This window comes from Pagrus major, chromosome 24 (genome assembly GCF_040436345.1).
Source record: "Pagrus major chromosome 24, Pma_NU_1.0".
Classification (NCBI taxonomy): domain Eukaryota; kingdom Metazoa; phylum Chordata; class Actinopteri; order Spariformes; family Sparidae; genus Pagrus; species Pagrus major.
The window spans coordinates 102,138-126,223 of NC_133238.1; the positions used below are offsets into that span (position 1 = coordinate 102,138).

The 24,086-nt window shown below is 41.7% G+C and overlaps 1 long non-coding RNA gene across 1 annotated transcript; it reads left to right on the plus strand.

Moving 5' to 3' along the window:
- Positions 1-17,988: 17,988 nt before the first annotated feature.
- LOC140992325 (uncharacterized) lies at positions 17,989-22,796 on the plus strand. The gene is made up of 4 exons (XR_012178019.1): positions 17,989-18,041; positions 18,142-20,254; positions 20,350-20,516; positions 22,743-22,796. It is a non-coding gene; the product is annotated as an uncharacterized lncRNA (long non-coding RNA).
- Positions 22,797-24,086: the final 1,290 nt, after the last annotated feature.

A 24,086-nucleotide genomic window follows, 5' to 3' on the forward strand; every position in this document is an offset into this window, starting at 1 on the left:
AGCAAAAGAAAGACAAAGTCAAAACAAGAGGAGGAACACCCCAGCTGCTAGCCTGCTAATCATGAGACAGAAGAGAGGATAATTCTGGACTGGAGATTAAATTTTCCAGCGGCCCTGATTATCATTTATTGAATGTCTTGTTAACTGCATATACATTCACCTCTGTTGAAAAAGGAGTGGTTAATTGACCAGTTGGTGGTCGTATGTTGGCTCAGGTTTATAGCCTATCAATCTATGCTATCAATAGAAGTTTTGGGCTATTTTTATGGAGGTAAAATGTCGCCATCTCTTGGTGAATTTAAGATAATCCTTTATTTGACCCACAATGGAGAAATTTAAAGCGTTGCAGCAGCAAACAGCAGTATAGGAATATAGAACCTAAGTACAAAATGTAAAAATAAGTATATAAAAATATTTAAATATAGAGGTATCAAATAGCGGCAATAGCTCAGTCCGTAGGGACTTGGCTTGGGGGCTCAGATGTGGCCGGTTCAAGTCCCGCTCGGACAAAAAAAAAAAAAAGTATGATGTGAACTAGTAATGGAGAATACTAGTTCACATCCTGGGCATTGCCGAGGTACCCTTGAGCAAGGCACCGACCCCTAACAATGCTCATTGGGCGCCGCCTTGTGGGATTAAAATAGTAAAATAAAATAAAATCATAATGAATATAATTATTATTTGCATTAATTTTAATCTTTGTGAGGCTAGTGTTTACATTAATTTCATTGTGTAATTTACCATTAAGACCAAAACAAATCTTAATAATCTGCTTGTATGATGGATTTCTTGTCATAACAGGGTCAATGCTTAAGTTTGTTACTAAGGGTGACACGGAGCCAGCGCCCAGTACGTCACAAGGGCCATCAAGCACCATGTCTACTGAAGCAGCCTGCATCTGTAAAAGGCTTGTTCCATTGTTGAAAGAGGCTGTTCATTTGATTTGTTCCTACTAGTAAAGGTTGTAAACCTAAATGGCCTTTCATGATACAGTCATTTTGTAATGGGGTGGGGGGGGGGGGGACTCAAAATAAAATTCTGCTTAGGGCCCCAATTTGGCCAGGGGCGGCCCTGTGGTGACCCCATCATGAGGGGAGCATGAAATTGTTGGTTTTGTGACCCCCTCATATCTCCTGTACTATTTTTTTGGTAAGAAAACGTGAACACGTAACACCTTTGCATCCACTATACTACTGGCATGCATTTCATACAACTTAATGTGTAAAAATCCATCTGTCCCATATTATGAAAAACTCACTTTTTCTGGGATTTGGGGTGTTATTTTGGGTCTATGGTGCTGCCACATGCATAAAAAACATCTGTGCTTTTTTGAGTGAGATACAGATTTCTGACGGTGTCTTGCCTGCAGTTTCCAGATGACCGAGTCAAATTCGGCATCGGTCACCGACGTCATTGACTGATCATTTGAATATTCCCACCCACAGTGTCCACCCACCAGGTACAGCATTACCGTCTCGGAGATCTGCCATTATGCTATCGAAAGCACCATATCGAAGCGCAACGAGAAGTGTTCTGTTGTTGGTTGTGAAAATCAACATAAGTGCTTATATTCTGTCCCAGCTACAAAATAACATGTAATGTATTGCTGAAAGAACCACACAGGAGCATAGAGCTGAACTGTGTTGTACTTCCGTGCTGCGAGCATACATAAGTCATGACGTCACACGGCTACTGCAGGCACAGTTATCAACACTGGTGCTTATGAACACAATATGTTACATCTCCCCTCCTTAGAAAAAATAGACACATTAAACAAACTTTACTGCATTTCACTCAACTTCAAACCAACTCAGTACTGCTCATTTGTTACCTGAAATTCTGTAACTCGGACATTAAACATGCATTGTTCAGTATATGCAGTAATATCAGCTTTTAAGAAAAATAACAAGGAAGAAATAAACAGAACAGAAATACAATTACTTCTTGTATCTTTTTTTTTTTCACATAACCAGGAGGAAAGTTCACTTGCTCTTACTTTCTCAGTATGAACATAACTTGTCAAGCTTTAGTCAGCTACAGGGTCAGTCTATCCAGGGGCTTCACAACTCTACCCAGCCTAGTGGTGCGCTGTGGCTGAGCTTGAGTGGGGCCCACAGGCACTTTGGGGGGTGAGTGGGGCAGTTCAGGGGGGCAGGAAGGATGTGTCTCCTTCTCAGGCAGACTTGGGGGTTCAGTCCATTGTTCATCGCACACGTAGTGGTGGGAACTGTTAGCTGCCGCTGTGCTTCTGCGCAGATGTTGGCTGTTGTGGCAGTACTGCTTGCCTCCACACTCCACCACGTAGGACTGAGGAGCACTGTATGGCAGCTGGTAGCTTATTGTGAGGTCTCTTGCCCATTAACAGCTGTGCAGGTGACAGACCTACTGACTCATGTGGAGTAGTTCTGTAGTCCATCAGCGCAAGGTGTTTGTCTGTTGCTTTACTCCAAAGTTTCTTCACTGTTTGCACTGTGCGCTCTGCTTCACCATCTGAGTGCGGCGTGTGTGGTGAAGATGTTTTGTGTGCTATTCCATAGCTTTCACAGAAGTCTTTGAGCTCCTCTAAGGAGTACTGACGGCCATTATCTGACCGGAGCAAGGATGGGATACCATGTCTAGAAAACTGAGCTTTAAGAGTCTCTATGACGGTGTGGCTTCTCATGTCCTTTAGCTCATCCACTTCAATGAACTTTGAGTAGTAATCCAAAAGCAGAATGTACTGTTTTCCATCAAACTCAAACAGATCTGATGCCACCTCTTCAAATGGCAGCTCTGTCGGTTTCAGGGGATGTCTGGGCAGTTTGTTTTGAAAGTCAGCACACTTGCTGCAATTTCTGACCACCTCCTTAATTTCTGCACTCATGCCTGGCCAGTAAAGCACTTCACGTGCTCACTGTTTGCTTTTCACCATCCCAGATGAGACTGGTGAATGAGTTTCAGCATACGCTCCCGCATGGTGGGGGGAACCACAATGCGTAATCCTTTGTAAATGAGTCCATCAGACGAAGCCAGTTGACTTCTTGAGTCCCAGTACGGCTGTACAGGCACGGGTGCATCTCATCTGCATTCAGGCCAGCCACTTTGAATTGTCTGTAGGAGAAGGCTTAGCTCCTCTTATGTGCACTCCTTCAGTTCTGTGTATTTTTGGTCGCTGACTGAGACAAAGCTGAGCATGGAGACACATTCTACTCCATCGATCTCTGGCGTGCACTCTGAAAGCTGTGCTCTGGACAGCATGTCGGGCAACTCCATGTCTTTTCCTCTCCTGTACTTAACTGTCAGGTCGTACCACTGCAGACGAAGACGCATCCTCTGGATGCGCATTGGAGTGGACAGAAGTGATTTTTTTGTAGATGTCTTCGAGAGGTTTGTGGTCGTTGAAAACTGTGATATGCGTGCTGAATATGTAGTTGTGAAACTTTGCACAGGCATGGACAATAGAGAGCATCTCTTTTTCAATTTGCGCATAGCGCGTTTCTGCATCAGTCAGTGACCTGGACGAGAAGGCTATGGGCTGCCCATTCTGCAGGAGAACAGCTCCTAATCCATTACTGCTGGCATCACAGAATATTTCCACGGGTTTTGCGGGGTCGAAAAACTGTAGCACTGGTGGATCCATGCACAACTCCTTGAGTCTGGCGAAGGCTTTCTGCTGCGGTGGTTGCCACGCGAACTCCACATCACTCTTTAGAAGTTGACGTAGTGGAGCGTCCACTTCACTGAGGTTCGGTATGAACTTTGAGAGGTAGGTGACGAAGCCCAGAAAACGGCGAGCACCTTGTTTGTCAGTTGGTTGCGACATGTGCTGCACTGCTTTGATTTTAGCTGGGTCTGGCTTGAGCCCATCAGCAGTTATCAGATGACCCACATATGGCACCGTTGGTTGGCTCTCAACTACTTTGCGCAATATTGTGTCATGCTCCTCCACTGAGGGGGCTGCCACTAGGATGTCATCCATGACACTTATGACTCATCTATGATGCGTTGAAAGATTTCAGGGGCGCATTTAAGTCCAAATGGGAGCCTCAGCCATCGGTACCTCCCGATTGGTGTGTTGAAGGTCATGAGGTGGGATGAAGCCTCATCCAGTTTTATCTGGAGAAATCCTGATTTGGCATCCAGAACTGAAAACACTTTAGCACCAGGCATTGTTGACACAACCTCTTCTATGGTGCGCATCGGGTGGTGCTCTCTCTTTATGACCTTTTTTAAGTCACTTGGATCAATGCAGATTCTTATCTTGCCATTACGTACTACAGCTACCATTGAACTCACCCACTCAGTAGGTTGACCAACTTTTGTAATGTAGCCGTCTTCCACCATCTCACGCAGCCTCTCTATAATCTTTGCTTTAAGTGCGGCGGGTTGGCGGCGGACAGGATGGACCACACCCCTGGCGTCCAGATCGATCTTGATGGCGTATGTACCTGGCAAGGTTCCGGTGGTGCGTGTCAGCTCTGGAAACTCATTCAGACCTGTAGATACACTCTGTGTTGGAGTAAAGGCATTAACGCTGTACATTTTGTCTCTTTCAACAGTCTTTTGCACTGAATGAAGACGAGCAATCAGGCCCAGAGCCTCCACTGTAGCACAACTGAGCACATTGTCCTGAGCAATGTCCATGATTTCAAACTCTGCACTCACTTCACACTTTTTGTACTTTAGCAGAAGATCAACTGCAGCAACAGGCTTTAGCTTGTGATTTGAGTATGAGCGTAGGACAGTATTGGAATGTTTCAGCTCACCTTCATGCATGAGCAACTGGTACCTGTCCAGAGTTAGGGTGTTGCACTTGGCGCCCGTGTCAATCCTAAACAATACTTCCTGTGACAGGATATCCAAGTTTACTGTCCATTTATCATCCCCAGATCTCTCATCTTGTGTAAGGTTGTTGTTCAGTATCTGCTCCTCTGAAGAATCCTGGTCTGGTTCAATATTCACTGTGCTGACAGCACGCTTGCGACATACAGCTACCCAGTGATTTGGTTTGTGGCAGTATGAACACACTGATCCCTTTGCTGGGCATTTTCCTTTGCTCCATTTATGCTCTGGATCTTTCCCACAGCTTGTGCAGCTCCTCTGCCTGTTATCTGGTGTTTGTTTCTGGTGCGTGGGTTTTGTCTGTCCTTTGTGCATATACTTATTAGGTGTTGCATGTTTGGGTCTCACAGTCACTACAGACACCTTTGCTTCTTTGAAAATTTTCATTTGTGACATTTCAAACTGCTGGGAAATTTCAATAGCTTTCGGCAGTGTCAGCTCCTCACCTCTATCCAGCAGCCTTTCTTGCACTCTTTTTTCTCTCACACCTGCAATGATTGCATCAATTAATATATCATCCGGATCAGGATATTCACAGTCCATTTTTTTTTCCTTTTTGACACCCTCCCCTCTGGCAGGAGGCTGCGGTCCATCAGGACCAAAACCTCCCGCCATATGAACAGTTTCTTCCCCTTTGCAGTTGGGATCCTCAACAAGTCCCGGGACCCCCACCCCCACTGACACTGACACTGACTCTTGCACTCTGGCACTCAAACCCATCACCGCCCTTGAAATCTTTGCATTACATTAATGCAGAATTTGTACATCTTTTATTTTTCATAATTTTTTAAAAATATTTTTTCTTTTTTATATTTATTATAGTCACTGTTTGTTTATTGTTTATTGTCTTCAATGTATGCACCTTATTCACCTAGACAAATTCCTTGTTGGTGTAAAATTCTTCTTGGCAATAAATCTGTTTCTGATTCTGATTTCTGATTCTGATTCTGATGAGTCTCAAATCCTTCAAAAAGTTGTCAAAACTTTCAGTCTGACCTTTTTTCCTCTGCTTGAAGTGATGTCTTGCAATCCTTTTATTCTTTCTTGGTCTGATGTAGCTTGCAAACTTATCCAGCACTTTAGAGGGATCCTCTTTTTCACCCACAGCCCAGGTGAATGTCTTGTACACTTCCCTGCCCTGCTCCCCAAGCCACGTACCTAGCCAGCCGGCTTGTTGTTTAGCTGCTAGCTCCGAGAGCGGACCATCAAAGACGAACGTGACATGACTTCGGAATCTTTCAAACTCGGTAAACTTGGTATAAGTCGGCAGCATCCCAGTCGATCCTCGGGTGCTCAAACTGTGAGGACGCCATCACAAATGTTTATTTTCTGCACTTCAGACTTCTGACACCATGTAATGTATTGCTGAAAGAACCGCACACGAACATAGAGCTGAACTGTGTTGTTTTACTTCTGTGCTGCGAGCATACATGAGTCATGACGTCACACAGCTACTGCAGGCGCAGTTATCATCACTGGTGCTTACGAACACAATATGTTACAGAACAGAAGAGACAGTGGTTGCGTTTCATTTTTAAAGACAACGTGCCAGCTACGGTTCCTGTAAGTTTGTCTGTGTGTGCTAACCACTTCACATCGGACTGCTTCAGTAACGAGGGTCAGTACAAAGCTGGCTTTGCCTCGACACTGACCCTGGTAAAAGTATCAGTCCCAACCATACGGGACCCAGCAACTGCACCTGAGCCACAGGTAAGTGTCGCCACGTTTTGATAGTATTTACAGTTGCTTAAGAGTAATGTGAAGTCAGTTTGAAATTGGCTAACTAGTTAGCTCCGCTTCGGTCCGCTATGCAACAGCGTTTGGAGCGAGTTTAATGTTAATAATATTACGAAGGAGCTTGGTTGTCACAGTGAAAAGTCTGGAAACGTGCAGACTGGAGACAGACTATGCGAACAGTGTCCAAGAGTTTGGAGACTGTGTTGGAGACAAACACAGCTTTCGCTAGCTGTCAGTGTGTTTTTCAGTGTCAGTCAAAGTTCTGTTGATTTTCCTAAGGAAACAGTCGAAAGTAACTAGGAAAGAATCACTGTAATTATAACCTGCATTAAGAAACAGATGTAGCACAAACCTTTTTTTCCATCTTGTCAAAGTACATCTAGGAACATTTTCTCTCAACCAATCTTTTTCTTTCGTGTTGGGAGTAACGTTGTGTTTTCTTTTCGACATAGCTATTACCGTTACTGTCTTGTAGGGTAGCTAATGTAAGTCAACTCGACTGGGGAAGCAACGCTATCTAACGTGAATCAATGAATGAATTTCAATGAAGACGAATGGCGGCCACCAGATTTTGCTATCATACAGTTGGGTGAATTTAGAGGTAAGTGAATTAACATATGTATTTCAATGTTTTAGCTTAAATTTGACATACATTTATTCATGTAACAATTGATTTTCTGTCTGGCTAAAGTTAATTCATTTTCAGCGTTCACTTAGCTAGCTAGCTTAACAGTCATTTTTAGCTAACGTTACCCAAAGTGGCGCATTTTTAGAAGGTAACGTAACATTAACATAAATTAGCTTTAATACGATTTCTATGATAGGCCAATAACACAAGTGGAACCCGCAACCCTCATATTATGTTTGCAGGGACAGATACGTTAACTCATGTAGCCTAGTAATTAACGTTAGACTACAGGGATTAAAGAATTCCGTCATTGAAGAGCGAAAATGATAATTTCTTAGATCAATGCAGATCTGATGAGAAACAAAATAGAGCGGCTGGTAGGGGGTCTCTCGTCTAGCTACAGGTGAGTCATATAGCCTGCATGCAAGTTAAGTTTTGTCACTAGAGCATTGTGAGATGTATAAAGCATAGCCACGTGTTTGTTTATAAACATGGGTAAGGTAGCAGGTGATCAGGACTGCACAGCTGTTAACTAGATCCATTTTTCCCATGGAATTATCAATTTACAAGACAGAAACATGGGGAATGAATAGATTACAATGGGTAGGCTTAACGTTTTGAGCATATAATACATAATATTATTCTATTTGCTGCAATATTACAGAATATTTGTTTTTGATTCTAAACTTTAAATGTATCCCTTTAAATCAGTAAATAGAATAATTATTTATATTATATATGTACTATATTTGGTTGCACAGCCTTTGGCCAAAATAACCATGATCAAAAACATCTTGTAGCCAGTGATGTGCTTCCTGCATCTCTCTACTGTCTGTTTATAGCAAACACCAGACCCACCTGACCCTCTCTGGTTGGTTGTAAGTAAAAATCACAATAATCATCAGGACTTTTTCTCAATAGCGATATACTGTACATCACAATATGTGCTCATCTATTTGTAATCAAGACTTGCGTGGTAATGTAAAGTGTGATATAAAACCAAAAATGCAATTTTCAATTATATTCCTTCAAATATTTCGGATCAAATTTAGGAAGAAATTTGGGTTAATATGTGCTTGGTGTTATCAATTTAGACAACAGAATTGTATATCACGATATATGTGACATTTGTCTTAAATTTCATTCTGAGCGGCATCAAAAAAATCCTAAATCTAACTGGCCTAAACCTGCAGATACCTGAAGTGGTTTTTGTCCAAAAAAGGATGTTTAGCTTAGTCATATTTTCTGTCTACTCTATTTATTGATTGCTAAGCTTAGCAAAGATTTGATTTATTTGATCTCTTCAGGACACATGAAGAGGAAGTTTGCCGTGGTGCAGTGGAGTGAAGGGGAGGATTTTGGGAAGCTCAGCGAGATAAAAACTACTCAGCTGTTATTGAATGGCGCCATGGGAAGAAACAACGAGGAGGGTGGCCTCACTACAGAGGCACTGTCATCTTTGTTAGTAGTAAGATAGAGTTACTATGGCTTTAATTGCAGATTGTCCTCTTTAATTTACAGCATTTCAAAATAATTTGTTAGTTGTTCAACTATGAATAGGGTGAGATTCAGCCTGTTTTAGCTTATGTGTTAACTTTCATTGCCAACTGACAAAAGACTTTCTCGCATTTGTTGTGTTGTATAAATGATAAAATAGTTTGGAATGTTCTTGGTGGAATGTGTTCACAGCAATAAAACTGTTAAAGTAGAAACTTTAAACATTTAAACAAGTCAACTCTAGTTTTAAAGTGTAACTTGTTTAAACAGAGCTCATACTTTTGTTTTAACAGTTTTGTCACCATTTCATCATGTATACCGCACTACAAATGCTAGAAAGTTGTTAGTTGGCAGTGAAACCTTGTTTCAGAAACATGCACCCATCTACACAAGTTAACTTGACTAAAAGTTAATGCATAAGCACAACTTATACATGCTTAATCCCTTAGTTACAACCAGTGTACTGCTGAAAGTGTCCTAACATATCAGTATATCAACTGACAACCATGTCACTTGACATAGCCTCTGTCAATTTGACATTGAAAGTGACATAATAACACTTTGACAGTTGACACCAGGTGGAACAAACCTTTTTGAATGGTTACGTAAGCAGAGAATGCTATATTGAAGGAGATGGTTCTTCAAGGTATCATTATATCAATCATTGAACCATTAGACAACTATTACACTTTTTTGTCTAAATGACTGTAGGCTGAATTGACTGTGTTGTAGGCTACTTTGGCCTAAAGAAGAGTGTTATGACTGTGGTCATAGTTTGTGTCGTTTGCTGTGTGTTTTGCTGTGTGTGTGTGTTTTGATTTTATATGCAAATAGGAGTGTGCCATCCCCAAGAGGTGATTGGTGTAGAGAGATCCGATCCTAACCCGTGATTGGCTGCAGCTGATGACACCCAATATATAAGGAGCCAAGATGGCGGCTGTCAAGAAGAGACAGCACTTCCTCATCCTCCTCCTCTTCTAACCAACCACATGTCCGTTTGGAAAAGCCTTGGGTGGAGATCAACAAGCTTTTCTTTTGTTTGTTTAAATAGTAAGTGTAGGAGATACACTAATAATAAATATAATTTATTAATCACTGGCGATTAATAAAACACTCGTTAATGGGGCACCACCTCCGTTATTTTGTCCATTTGAATAAACCGGAGGTAATTAATCAAATTCGACTGGACAAGTTTAACTTGTATCAATTTTAATCAATTTCAGATCAATTTATTCAATCTCATAAATGAAGTAGTGAATTCTACACATATCCATCGGTTCTCCACATTAAAAACAAACCTGCACAGACAACGACATACGGTTAAATAATAAATAATTCAGGTTAAATAAATGAAATGGCAATTTAAATGAATAACAACAGGTAACAGGAAAAGTGAAATAACTAAGTAATGGGTTATTAGTGGAATATGGGCTGATGGTGAGATTACGATTTAGGTTGAAGCATTTAAAGATTACGTGAGTAATTTTAATACTAACGAGACCCTAAACGAATTTCTCTTAAGCTAAAAGATATTAATCAGAGCCATATACACCATCTCATGTATCATGTGTGAATCCAGCTGTTGTGAGTGATGGAGAGCCTACTTTCTCAGCAGAGCTGCGGAGTCCGCGGCAGCGGATTCCCTCGGGTGATTTGCGGCTCTAGCTGGCAGTCCCGGTCCAATGGCCGAGGGTCAGCTCGTCCGGTATCAGTCGGTTGGGCACCTCGGTCCTTTGTCTTAGGAAGAGGGCAGCTGGTCCCGTACCGATCCGGTGCAGATCTTGGCTCAATGCCCAGCGGGATGGTACCGCTAGCGAGCGCTGGGGGCTTGTTAGAGTCTTTCGTTGGAAACCGCTTGCACGGTCTCGGACACAGCAAGTTGCTGTAGTGTCGTGATGATGATTGTGATAAAGATGTTCTTCTTCGTTTCTTCGAGTGGTTTTCAGGCTCTGACTTTGTAAACTAAATTTAACTTCTTGAATAAAATAACTGAGGATGATACGTTGATCAGGCGGATCTTCCGTTGTTAGTTAATGCAAGATAATCTAAATTAAGTTCACTTCTTCAAAAGCAGGTTACGATACTTAACTGTATAAAACAAATTAAAACAGAACTTCGTTCTGGTACAAACTTAATAAAAGAAGCTAATCAATACTGCGAAAAATATAAAGTGAGAAAAATCAACGTGTGAGCACTTCTGTTGAGATCGCTGTCTTGGAGCGTGTTTCAAAGTAAAGTAAAGAGCTTCAAAATAAGTTACAAAAGAAACTTTAAAACAAAACTTAAACTAAAACAAAAATTCAAACTAAAAACTGAACCTTAAAAACTGAAAAACTGAACTCGAGAGACGTGATCTCTCCGTTTTATTATTTGCAAATCGAGGCGTGTCTAGGCGGGGCTTACCGGCTTTGTCTCCAAGATTTAGTGGAGGTGTGAAGATTCACAGAAACTCACTAAACTAAACTTATAGTTTTAAACGTTTCAAAACCATGCTTCACCTTTCACAGTTTCTCACCATGGCTCAATAGATGTACTTTGTCTATCATGAAAAGGATTATGACGTGATTAAACATTAATTATACATATTCAGCTTAATACTTGTTAAAACAAAGACATATCAGAGTCATTTACTGGTTATAACCATGAACATATTAAACAGAATATTTCTCGTCCAACTGTACCAGGACTCACCACTGGAGGGCACTGTGGTTCCACCAAACACAAGACACATTTAAACATTAAATTTGATTTCAGTCAAATTTCATCACAGAGAAACGGGAGAAAGATCAGTTTTATGAGCTTCTCTTACTGATCCTTAATCTGTTGGAATTAAGAGAATGAGATCCTAACTTAATGGTTAATTAGAAATGGTCTGAAATCTGGAGGAACACAGAGACCATTTGGTTGGAATGCGACCACAGATAAGGGTCGTAAATAACAGAAGACAGAGTAACAGCATAGAACAACTCAGCAGAAGGTGTCTGGTGTCCACTCTGGAGAGTGTTTGTGGATCAGAAGTCATAGAGACAGGGAGAGAAATAGGTAGAAAGAGATCAGGCGTGTTACTTAATCTGCAAATGTAAAGACATTGTATTAACACAGTCTCTGATAACCAGATGGCTTCGGTCCCTCCTGATGTGGAGAGAGTAGGTAACTTCATGTTTCCTCAGACTGACCTGTGAGGGCAGGATTTATCTGTTTTGAGGGGAAAGAGAGTTCAGAAATGGGAGAGAAAGTTCATCCAAAGGCTTTGGGTTGTAAATTAATTAAAACTGTCCTCATTTGAAGTCTTTATGGTCCAGGAGAACACTATCCTCTCTGCCAGGAGATAAGATGTCAGCCTGAAAGGTGCCTCCTTCATGTAAATAATCTTCATCCAGATGAAAAGGGTTAACAAGAACAACAGGGCCTCAATGTAATGCAGAGGCGATGGACAGATATGTTCCTACATAAGGGTGGACTGCCCTTTCATTTGAACGTGTTTTCTCCTGTTTTTTCGTTAGTGAGGGAGGTAAGTTTATTGTGATTTTGGTTTTTGAGCTAAGAGATTTATTTTCCCAGATAGAGGTGTTTTGGTTATTGTTTTGGCCTTGGTCCACCCCGAAGTTGCTTCCTTAGTTATATTTATAGTTGTTGATCCATTAAGTTATTGTAAATAAACTATTCTGTTGTATATAAAAACTTGTGAGTGGCTGTTTGGGACTCGGGGAAGATTGGGGACCCGTTTTCATATTGCGCTCTAGGCACCCCTAGACTGGGGCGTAACAAGAGTGATGATAACTAATTTTTGTGTTTGTTGTTGTTTGTTTTTGATATACTATGTCTAGATGTGCCAGGACTCCTACAGAGCATGAGGAATTTAATTGATTCGGCTGCATCTCCTAAGAGATCCAGGTTGGAGCGTACCACACCACCGCTGGCCCTCCCAGGTTGTCCGCAGTCCAGGTCCAGTTCTCCATCTGCCGCTTCACTGCTGTCCATGCCAAGATCTACGCTGACCAGTTCCGCGTCTGCATCTGTCACTCCATCACTGACTGTCTCCCAGTCTTCTAAAGTAATGTTTTAATACAGCACATAAAATAGACCTTTTAATGAGTATGGCAGATCTAATGTGCTTTAATGTCTAAAATCTGTTGGGCTGAACAAATCATATATATTCTAACTTTAAATGTTCACCTTGAGTCCTTGTCTAAACAGGTTGAGATCCATCCTGGGACTGGAGTCATGGTTGAGAAACTGCATGGGCCTATGCCCTCAATGCAAATTTGGCCACAGTATTTGTAAGACAGATGCTCGTCTACCACTGGACAAAAATAAATTGGATGCCATTTACAGTACGTTTTCAGCTTTTCAAGGTCATTTATTTGTCATTTTACAACACAGGGTTGCAAAACAAAATGAGTTGTAGCCCCTTCATACATAGTACAAATATACAGATAATTGAATTTGGAATGAAAATAAATTAAAACAATATATACAGTTAATTATATAGCCTATATCTACATATACACGTATACACCTCGGATTCAATAGGTGTTTCCTCAATAGTCTCCGCTTTTGTGTATTTCCTGATTTCAGCCTACTGTACTAAGGTTTTGCATTCTTGTTTTTTGTTTTTCTGTTTTGTTTTTTGTTTATTTTTGTTCATATGTAGGTGCAACTCTTGAGAGGTGGCCAGGGACCCAGCTCTCCAGCATTGGAAGCACGATCAACGCCAAGATTACTGAGCTCTGGTCAAAAAGTAAAAACGTTACTGTGTCCACAGCCCTCCATTAAACTGTTTTGTTTGCTCTAAGTTTTACACAAGTGTATCACACAGTCCTTGGCCCTGAGCAAATACTTGTACTGACTACTGTCTGCTGGAAGTATGTACAGCATTTTAACCATACTATGCACTGCTTAGTGCCTGTTTATTGTGAGATATGCAGTGTGCAGGAAAAAAAAAATCACCATACTCGTAATGCGTACTGTAGATGTGCTGGTAGATTACATCAGTGAAGCATGCTACACAGTAGGCAGTACTAGCATTTGCTCAGAGATCTTTGCCGATTTTCAACCTTACCTCTATCTATCTGAGTTAGGGGTATAGTGTGAAAAATGCCTGCAGTTGTTGCAAATGTTCTCTGTCTCTGGGGCCAGCGCCGTCATTTGACGTCACTGGAGGCGGAAGAACAACAGATTTTGCAGCTGCGCACCAGAGACACGGAGAACATCGTCAACAACTGCAGATGTTTTTCACATTATATCCCTAACTCGGATAGATAGAGGGAAAGTTTGAAAATCAACAAAATTTCCCTTTAAGCCTTTAATTTCCTTTCTTTGGATGTGAAGAGGCAAATCAGTTAGGTGTGTACACCAGTTTGTAATGACAACAATTAGTTGATGGTGACGCCGTTCCCATATTAGAGAAGGAGTAGAATAAGCATGTGCTCTTCATGTCTATATCCAGGCATGACACGTGTGTGAAAATATCAAAAGAAATTGTGAAACATATTCCTATCTTGCCACTAGTTCATTCAAAGGATATCTTTGAAAACACGATCTTCTCTAAGATTAGAGTTTACTGCTGTTTGTTTACTGCTGTCGGCACTGTAATCCCAGCAATGTTCCACTGTTAATAAAGACTACTGACTTGAAAGTTTGCAGCCATGTTTTCAACATAACAGATCTATACAGACTGCATTTATATCACTGTATGGTGAAATTAGTTGTTCTGGGCGATGACCAGGCAAACCATGTCTTGACAGTTTTAAACTTGTTTGATCCAAGACAGTATCAGTATAGGAACAAATGAAGTCATGTCATTTTAATATGTGATTCATATGTTTTTGACTATAGAAACTTGTGTTAAACGTTATAAATTAATACATAAAAAGCATATATTTTTTAAACTGTAATGGTAATTTGCATTGGCTGACATATAAGAATCTTATTTAAAAAAAACAAAAAAAGCATAGTTTACATAACATTAACATACAAAAAGCTATATATAATTGTATATATTCATATATAAAAAGTATATGCTTTTTATACTGATATGGTCATTTTAATTGGCTGACATATAACAGTCTTATAAAAAACATGAAGAAATTATAGTTTCCCTTTAAATTAAATACACTTTACACACAAAAATATATGTATATAAAAAAGCATATGTCTTTATAACTGAGACGTGTGACAGGTCGTCTCCCTCCCTGCCACTATATGGCACTGTGCCAACTTATTGGGCATCCTGATCGAGGGGCGGCACAATGCGCCCTTACATATAGAGGTGCAGACACACCTGTCTCATCCTTTTCCTCCGCTTCTCTCTGGTGGCTGTGGCTTGTCTATCGCGGTGGTTCGGCGTGGCCGTTGCGGGTGTACAATCCTCTTCATTCAGGTAATGCTCTCTGCTAGTCTTCCATTGTTCATGTGTGCGTAACACGGGCACTTTGGTGACGCGATCTCCGCTATTTGTAGCGCAATCGGCTGTGGGGGGACGCATCGCTCCGCCAGAAGCCCTTCCTGGATGCGCTTGCCTGTCCCTTTCAGTAAGTCCACAATTGTCTGCCGTCCCGCGGCTCTGTCACTCAGTTCCCAGCTGATTATTTCTTTGTGTGCAGCGCCGCCCCTCCCTACACGCAGAACACGCGCTGTGCGTAGGGCCCCACGATCCATGGGGGGCCCTATTTTGCGCAAGGGGACACATTCTCTGCAAATGCGCAAAGGATGCGCATCGCTGCCGTGAGGCGCGCGTAGAGCACCAAGTCAGCCCGAGGCAGGAGAGAAAAAAAAAAAAACGAGTAATCTGACACCGCACACGTTGGCGCAATGATTGACAGCACGCAGCATCTGACCAATCAGCGGTCAGATGCGCCGACAGGCAGTTGGATGCAGGTGGAGAGATGGCCTCCAAACGGCAATATGAATCGGGAGAAAGCAAAAGAAAGACAAAGTCAAAACAAGAGGAGGAACACCCCAGCTGCTAGCCTGCTAATCATGAGACAGAAGAGAGGATAATTCTGGACTGGAGATTAAATTTTCCAGCGGCCCTGATTATCATTTATTGAATGTCTTGTTAACTGCATATACATTCACCTCTGTTGAAAAAGGAGTGGTTAATTGACCAGTTGGTGGTCGTATGTTGGCTCAGGTTTATAGCCTATCAATCTATGCTATCAATAGAAGTTTTGGGCTATTTTTATGGAGGTAAAATGTCGCCATCTCTTGGTGAATTTAAGATAATCCTTTATTTGACCCACAATGGAGAAATTTAAAGCGTTGCAGCAGCAAACAGCAGTATAGGAATATAGAACCTAAGTACAAAATGTAAAAATAAGTATATAAAAATATTTAAATATAGAGGTATCAAATAGCGGCAATAGCTCAGTCCGTAGGGACTTGGCTTGGGGGCTCAGATGTGGCCGGTTCAAGTCCCGCTCAGACAAAAAAAAAAAAAAGTATGATGTGAACTAGTAATGGAGAATACTAGTTCACATCCTGGGCATTGCCGAGGTACCCTTGAGCAAGGCACCGACCCCTAACAATGCTCATTGGGCGCCGCCTTGTGGGATTAAAATAGTATAATAAAATAAAATCATAATGAATATAATTATTATTTGCATTAATTTTAATCTTTGTGAGGCTAGTGTTTACATTAATTTCATTGTGTAATTTACCATTAAGACCAAAACAAATCTTAATAATCTGCTTGTATGATGGATTTCTTGTCATAACAGGGTCAATGCTTAAGTTTGTTACTAAGGGTGACACGGAGCCATCCCCCAGTACGTCACAAGGGCCATCAAGCACCATGTCTACTGAAGCAGCCTGCATCTGTAAAAGGCTTGTTCCATTGTTGAAAGAGGCTGTTCATTTGATTTGTTCCTACTAATAAAGGTTGTAAACCTAAATGGCCTTTCATGATACAGTCATTTTGTAATGGGGGGGGGGGACTCAAAATAAAATTCTGCTTAGGGCCCCAATTTGGCCAGGGGCGGCCCTGTTTGAAGGCCAATTACGTCACAACGCTGCGTGAAGGCTGTCCAAATTCGAAGGCTCCTTCAAATGCGGCCCACAAATGCAGCCTGCCCTTCCCTCTTTTTGGAGGACGCACCGCTACTATCCTTCGCGGCCTGCTATATCCCAAGATCCTTTGTGCACCGCTGCTCAGTCCCGAAACAGAAGAGGAAGCAAGAGAAAATGGCGACATCAAGTGGCGCAGACATGACATTCAAATTTAAGTAATGGGTTTATACTCGGCTTTTAGTCATTTGAACATCCAACGCCAGATATGTTAAACTTCAAGGGACTATAAAACCTCCAAATTTCAACTTTCAGTTAAAATACGTGACACTGGTAATGCTAAGGTAAATATAGTTGTTATTCACCAATGGGTTAATGTTTATTTTGTAATGTTGATAATTCAATTTAGATTTGACACATTGTACACACACAAATAAATGTACACGTTTGATAGATTTGAACCAAAACAGACTTTAATGCATGAACACCTGGTGATGCAACCAGGAAATACTCCGAAGGCTAGACCGTCCCATTTAACAATGGTGGACGCGGCCTTCAAGGTCTCTCCGAAGGACCCGGCCTTCGTGGGCCGCAAAGGCTGCGTCCTTGAAGGATGCAGCCCCTGAATTTGGACACAGCCTTGGTGTTTAGGCATTCTGTGAAGAAAGTTAGTTGAAATATTTAATCTTGTCTAGATACTTTTTGTGTTAGTTGTTGTGAGACCATTGAAGTGAAGTAGCTATCAAGTGAGTTTCTGCCAAGTCAGGTGTGTTGAATAGGCTTGATTGCAATGAATGAGGAGCAAAGGACTCTTTGTGCTCAGTGAAGAAGAGGAGACACCGCAGGGTGCAGAGGGGAGGTGGTTATGCTTATGATTTATTTGACATTTAAGCTGACTCTTTTTTGATGTGTTAAATCTACATTTCCTATATGAACCTGTGATGCATGTCAGCTCTCAGAGGAAGGAGGAGTCCTGGTCTGAGCACCAGGGTCTGCTGGAGGAGGCCAAAGAATGGATCGAGGAAGCTTGCCGTAAGCTGCAAAGTAGCGAGCAGTTATCGGAGAAGCGCATGACGATTTACCGGTACTTTTGCATGGCGACCCTGATGATTACGCACCGGAAATCGGAACACACAGTTGTGGATTTCAAGGTAAGCGTGCGCTTATTCTAATGTTGGCTCAGTTTCCCTGCACCTTTGACTCCCGTACATTGAAAGTTGTTTGTGTGCCTACAAAAATAATCCCCCATCACAGGTGACTGACTGGAACGACAGGCAGGTGGGCGTCGGTGCCGGGGTGTTGCTCCAGTTCAAGGAAAGACACAGTGGTAATCAGTGCAGAAGAGGATAGGGTGAGTTGAGCGTTTTTATTTTAACATTAGAGTCAAAAAAACATTTCCACAAGATGGCAGACTTGAAAAACCAGCTTGGCATTTCCTTTCCCACCAACAGTGGTTTGATGCCTACTTCACGGGCATCAGGCCACTCTGCCTGAAGAGGCAAGCTCAAGCGCAGGGTGACAAGGGCTGCTTTTTCATTGGTAAGAAGGGAGGTCCCGTGGCCAATGCCAGGTCCAACTTGGACCACCTCTGGAATCAGTGAGTGTACATTTCTTAAACCGGGTTGAGGCAATTTCACTCATTAAGTGACCGGAACTAGCAGGTTGCTTATGTAACCTGTAACTGGTAATTATTAGTCCTAGTATTGTTAGTTAACTTGTTCTTACACGTCAGACAAGGCATATTGCAACCATTGAACATGAACAACTCTGACTTAAAACTTCCTTTTCTCTCCCTCTCTCTCTGTTTTCCTTTTCCCCCTCTCTTCTACGACACAGCTGTAAGAAAATCAGGGAGTAAGCGGGCCGAAATCTGCCGTCTGGTACATGCCAGGCCGCGGGGACGTCCTCCAGAGACCAAAGGTAAACATTGCCAGTTTCGGTGCTGTAGCAACTCATAATGTAATAACGGCTCATAATGTAATAATTTAAATGTAATAAAAGTTCATAATGTAATAATCGGCTCATAATGTAATGAAACCCTAACCCTAACCCGTATAACGTAATAAGGGCTTTGCGCATAATGTAATAATGTAATAACTTATTACATTAAGAGCCTTATTGATACCGCTCATAATGTAATAACAGCTCATACTGTAATAATAGCTCATATAGTGAGAAAAGTGTTGCATTATCATCATTTTACCTCTCAAATAAAGCTGCAAGTAAAGCAAAAGGCATGGGCTTCAGTGCATTAGTAAACTAAATTAGTGAAACCAAGTATTTAATAGTAATTGCATTCTGACATTTTATTGATGTATAAAGTTGAGCCACTAGGTGGCACCCATGAGAGTTATTTTGGGCCTTTGAGAATGCCGTGCTCACTTCTACTGTGACTATTGCAGGTAAGCAGCACTATTTGTGACCTTTAAAGTTCAATTAATATCTTTGTTAAACCAAGCCATCCACCTTATCTGTTTAAATATTCTGTGTATTAAGATGTTTGTTGGGATAATGTTGTATGTTTTAGCTAGCGGCTAAGCTCCATCACCTATATTATTTATATTTTTCGTGTGTCAACACAAAATGTTTTCAGCCATTTTTGTAGTATAAAGAGCCAAAAGTCTGGGATAGGCGGATTGGTCGGGGCCAATGGTGGGCATACACCTTATCATGAAGCAAGTTTTCTCTGCTCTACCTTTTCAGTTTGCCATCTGCCATCAACCAGCAACACTTAGAGGTACATCAAGGACCTTTGAAGCAGAGGGTGCTTCTTTATAATACTGGCTCTGATGCTATCCCTGACTCTGACCACCATTCAAACCCTGACTCTGACCATCACTCTGACCCCAACAATGACCCTCATGGTGATTCCAGTGATGTCTTTCATGGTGACTCATGTGATGTCCCTTATGGTGACCCCAGTGATGTCCCACATGGTGACCCCAACACCGTCCGTCACACTGACCCTGATATTGTTCCTTCTGCATGTCCTACAGTGCCAAAACATATCTTTCATGCTGACCCTGACACTCCCTTCATTGCTAGCCCTAATTTGCCTTTGCGCGTCCTGTCACCCATTATCCAGTATTGCCCGTTGATGGATATGACTATGCTGGGCACCTTCAACAGAGTTTCCAACTTGTTCAGAGAGCTAACACTGCCATTCCTATCAAGAATTTATATACGTGATTCTTTGGTGGAATGTTTAAATATTGTGATGGATGAAGACTGCTGCAGTAGGGTTATATAAATCAGCTGGAATAGTAATAGTGGCCTTGCATGCAACATCAGGCAGCTCTTCAGCCAAAATGCCATGTTTGTGATTCGACACATATCCTTTGGATGGTTCCATATTAAAGACATTCATTGGTGCCAGTCCGACATCACAACTACCTGATGGCGACACGTGCTTTTCTTTTCTTGCAGTTCTCCATCTGTGAAAGTCCCACCTAAGGACCAATGGGAAGCTTTCATCAAATACTTCCCCTTAACAACCGGAGCCCTCCCCATTTTATTTCAAGTGGAGGTGTATGCAACTTGAACAGCGTGTGCTACATGTCTCAGGTAGGCACCGGCATTGTCTTTGGTACAGGTACTGTATGCTGTCTGTAAAAAATGCTTAGTGTCTTACTTTGATTGCACTCACTCATTGTTTGCAGAGAGGATGCTGCCTTAGCACAAATTATTCACATGTTTGAAAGTGGGATCGACACTGAGACAATGGATATGAGAACTGAGAGGCCGGAGGTAGCCCTACTCTTACGAGAGCGATCAAAACTACCCTTGATGGATGGCGTGTTGTGCCGCAGGGTTCTCAACCAAAGAGGTGAAGCTTTTCATCAACTTGTCATACCTAGCAGTCACAAGGTGTTCATGATGAAGTGGGGCATATGGGCATTGAAAGAACTTTGGAACTAGCCAGAGCTAGATTCTATTGGCCGATAATGGCTAGGTACATTGAGACAAAATGTAAAAGCTGTGAAAGATGTGTTAGACGGAAAGCTAGTGCAAAAGGCATCAAAACTGGTTAACATCAAAGTCAGTGGTCCCCTCGAGTTGATTTGTATAGATTTTCTGTCAATAGAACCTGACTCAAGAGACACTAGAAATGTACTGGTCATAACTGATCACTATACAAAATATGCACAGGCATATCCAACAAGAGACCAGACATCCAAAACTGTTGCCACAGTGTTATGGGAGAACTTCATCAGTCACTATGGTTTTCCCTGCAGACTACATAGTGATCAAGGAGCCTGTTTTGAGTCAGAAGTTGTAGCAAAACTTTGTAGGCATGCTGGAATCTCCAAGTCTCGCACAACACCCTACCACCCAAGAGGGAATCCGGTAGAACGATTCAACAGAACGATTGATCTCTTTGGAACTCTGGATGGGAAAAAGAAGGGGGAATGGAGGAAATATGTTAGGCCCCTAGTACACGCGTATAATTGTACAAGAAATGATGTGACTGGGGAAGCTCCTTTTCTTCTCATGTTCGGCAGAGAGCCGCGTCTTCCCATTGACCTATGTTTGGGCATCAGCCCTCAAGGCCACAACCCCAAAACGCACTCACAATATGTGCGTGACCTGAAGAAAAGACTGAGACATGCATATGAGCTAGCTTCAAGAAATGCTGAGAAAAGGCAGCTGTTGAACAAATGGCACTGGGATGCTAAAGTGACCGCTCTGCCTTTGGAAGTGGGGGACAGGGTCCTTGTAAGGACCCTGAGTCTCAGAAAGAAGCACAAAATCTCAGACAAGTGGGAGTCCACTGTTCATGTTGTTGTCAAACAGCCAGATGAGAGTATCCCTGTCTATGTGGTCAAGCCTGAGGATGGAGAGGGCAGAGAACGGGTCCTGCATCGTGACATGCTCCTTCCCTGTGGGTTCTTACCTACAATCTTGGAAGCGGATCATGAAAATACTGATGATTCCTTTCATTTTGAGTTGAAGACCGTCCGGTGTTGAATTGTTCAGAAATGTAAACAATCATTTGTTTCCACAAAGAAAGAAAGAGGGAACTATATTTTGTGTTTTTATTTTTATTTCAATCTAGTGATAAAGAGTTAAGGTCATGCAGTTGTGGTTGTGTGTTGATGAAGTGTTGTGAAGATGAAGTTGATGCATTTCAGTCCAGAAATTAATAGTTGTGAATAAACTGGATAGGTAGTATACTGCTACCATAACCCTGGTAAATCCACTTATTGGTTACATAAACAGTGCGGAATGCAATATGTTGGTGAAACAGGTAATACAATGCTTACCAGGTTCATCCAACACAGATATAATATTTCTAAAAAGAAAAACGCACACACTCTTTTGGTAAAACACTTTGTAGAACACAACTGGTCTTCACTTACCGCCACAGTAGTGTAATCCAAGATGGTCCACAGCCCAGAGAAGGAAAATAGATACAACATAAATATTTATTTTAAGAGCATAAATATGGTTATTTTGTTAAGAAGCATAAATGTGTTTTTGGATTAAAATGCATACATTTCATTAAGAGCCACTTAACACAGATTTGGCAATAATTTAATGGAAATGATTTAAAAAATGCCTTTAAGAAATGTGATGATGCTTCCCCTTTAAGGCACTCGTTGCCCTGTGTTTACGCATGCTCCTGGCAGAGCTGAGCAGCAGAGCCATAGACATATATACATAGACGCCTCATTGAGCGCTGGACCGTACGTCGACGTCGCCGCCATATTGGAGGAGGCAGATCTGCCCCGTGAACTAATACAAGTGAATGGAGTGAACTTTAGAAAGCTCCTTCCACAATGTGCTATAAGTTAATGTCTCTCATTTACACATTCACACACGTACGAATATATTCAGGAAACAGATAGGAACCAAAAACAACATCTGTAACGTTCTCTGATGATTATAAACGTTAACTACTCCTTACATGTTCAGTATACAGGTAGGCACCAAACCACCGGATGTACTTTTATAATGTTTTTATTAGTGTTTACAGCTGCCAACGTATGTAACGCTGCTACTGTGATGATACATGACGGTTAAATATTGAATCTTTGTCTATAATAACCAGATCCTGACACGTAAATGTGATTGAAACGTCGCCCTTGCCAGATGCAGACCTGACGGCCAGCCCCCTAGACCGATCCTTGCTCGTTTCCTGAGATTCCAGGACAGGGAACGGATCACTGAAGCTGCGCGGAAGATGGGAAAGGTGCACTGGGACAAGCATCACATCATGGTCTTTCCTGACTACTCCAAACTTGTCACCGAGAAACAGGCTGCTTTTAATCAATGCAAATGCCTGCTTCACGAGCATCGGATCAAGTTCTCCGTGATGTATCCAGCTGTGCTCTCCCCGAGGACGGTGGACGGTAGACGTGAGTTCACAGACCCCAAAAAAGCACTGGAATTCATTCGCTCTCTGCTCCCGTGAAAGCATATTCATATTCTGCCCTTAAGTTACCTAGAACCATCCAGTTGAACTGTACACGTCTCTCATTTACACTGTTAAACACATCTGAATATGAAAGAGATATTTCATTTACTATTTTGGATGGAGGCATTATGGCTTTTATTATACCTATCATTTTTGGTTGTGCTCTGATTCAGATTGTTATTTGTCTATACTGTTGGCATTAGAGTTGCTATAGTAGGGGGAGCATATCTGTAATGTATGTCACTCCCTGAACTTACTGGTGTACCTTTATTTTATTACTCACCCACTTATTATTTCACCTGTTTTTGGGGTGGAGAAATACATTTGTTTTGTTTTGTCTTCTTCCGTTCCTTCCCACCATTTCCATTAGCACTATAGACCAACCCAGAGCTGATAAGGGCTTAATGGGGAGACATATGCCTCAGATAGACATTACTAGATGAGTGGAGAGATACTTAAAACTAACTTGTTCAAGTATTTTGGTTATATTTGACTGTTTATTGCTTATGACCCTTACACAGCTCTTGTACTGATGTAGCCCTTACTAATTTTTAGCTACATAATTATAGCTGCATGACTGCCCTCTTCGCGAGCTGTTAGACTGTTCAAAGTCACAGACCAAGTTTTTTGTGTGTTCGGTTTGGTGCTTTTTGAGCACCTGCAGGTGACGGCAGTTCACGGGCACCATGTATCAATATGTATACACATCTTTTTTTCCTGTCATATTGTTTTTTTTTCTTTTTCCCCAATTCTTTTCCTGCCCATGTACATGATGCTTGTTGCTCAGCGATGGTGGTTCCTAATGATAGGTTACATCCCCTACATGCATCGGTTACTAGACCTACTCCAATATAATGATGCTGGCTGATAAAGGAAGGACCTTGAAACTAATGACATGGAACGTGCAAGGTCTTAACCACCCTATCAAAAGGAAAAAAGTCATAACATTTATTAAGTCGAAAAGATGTGATATAGCAT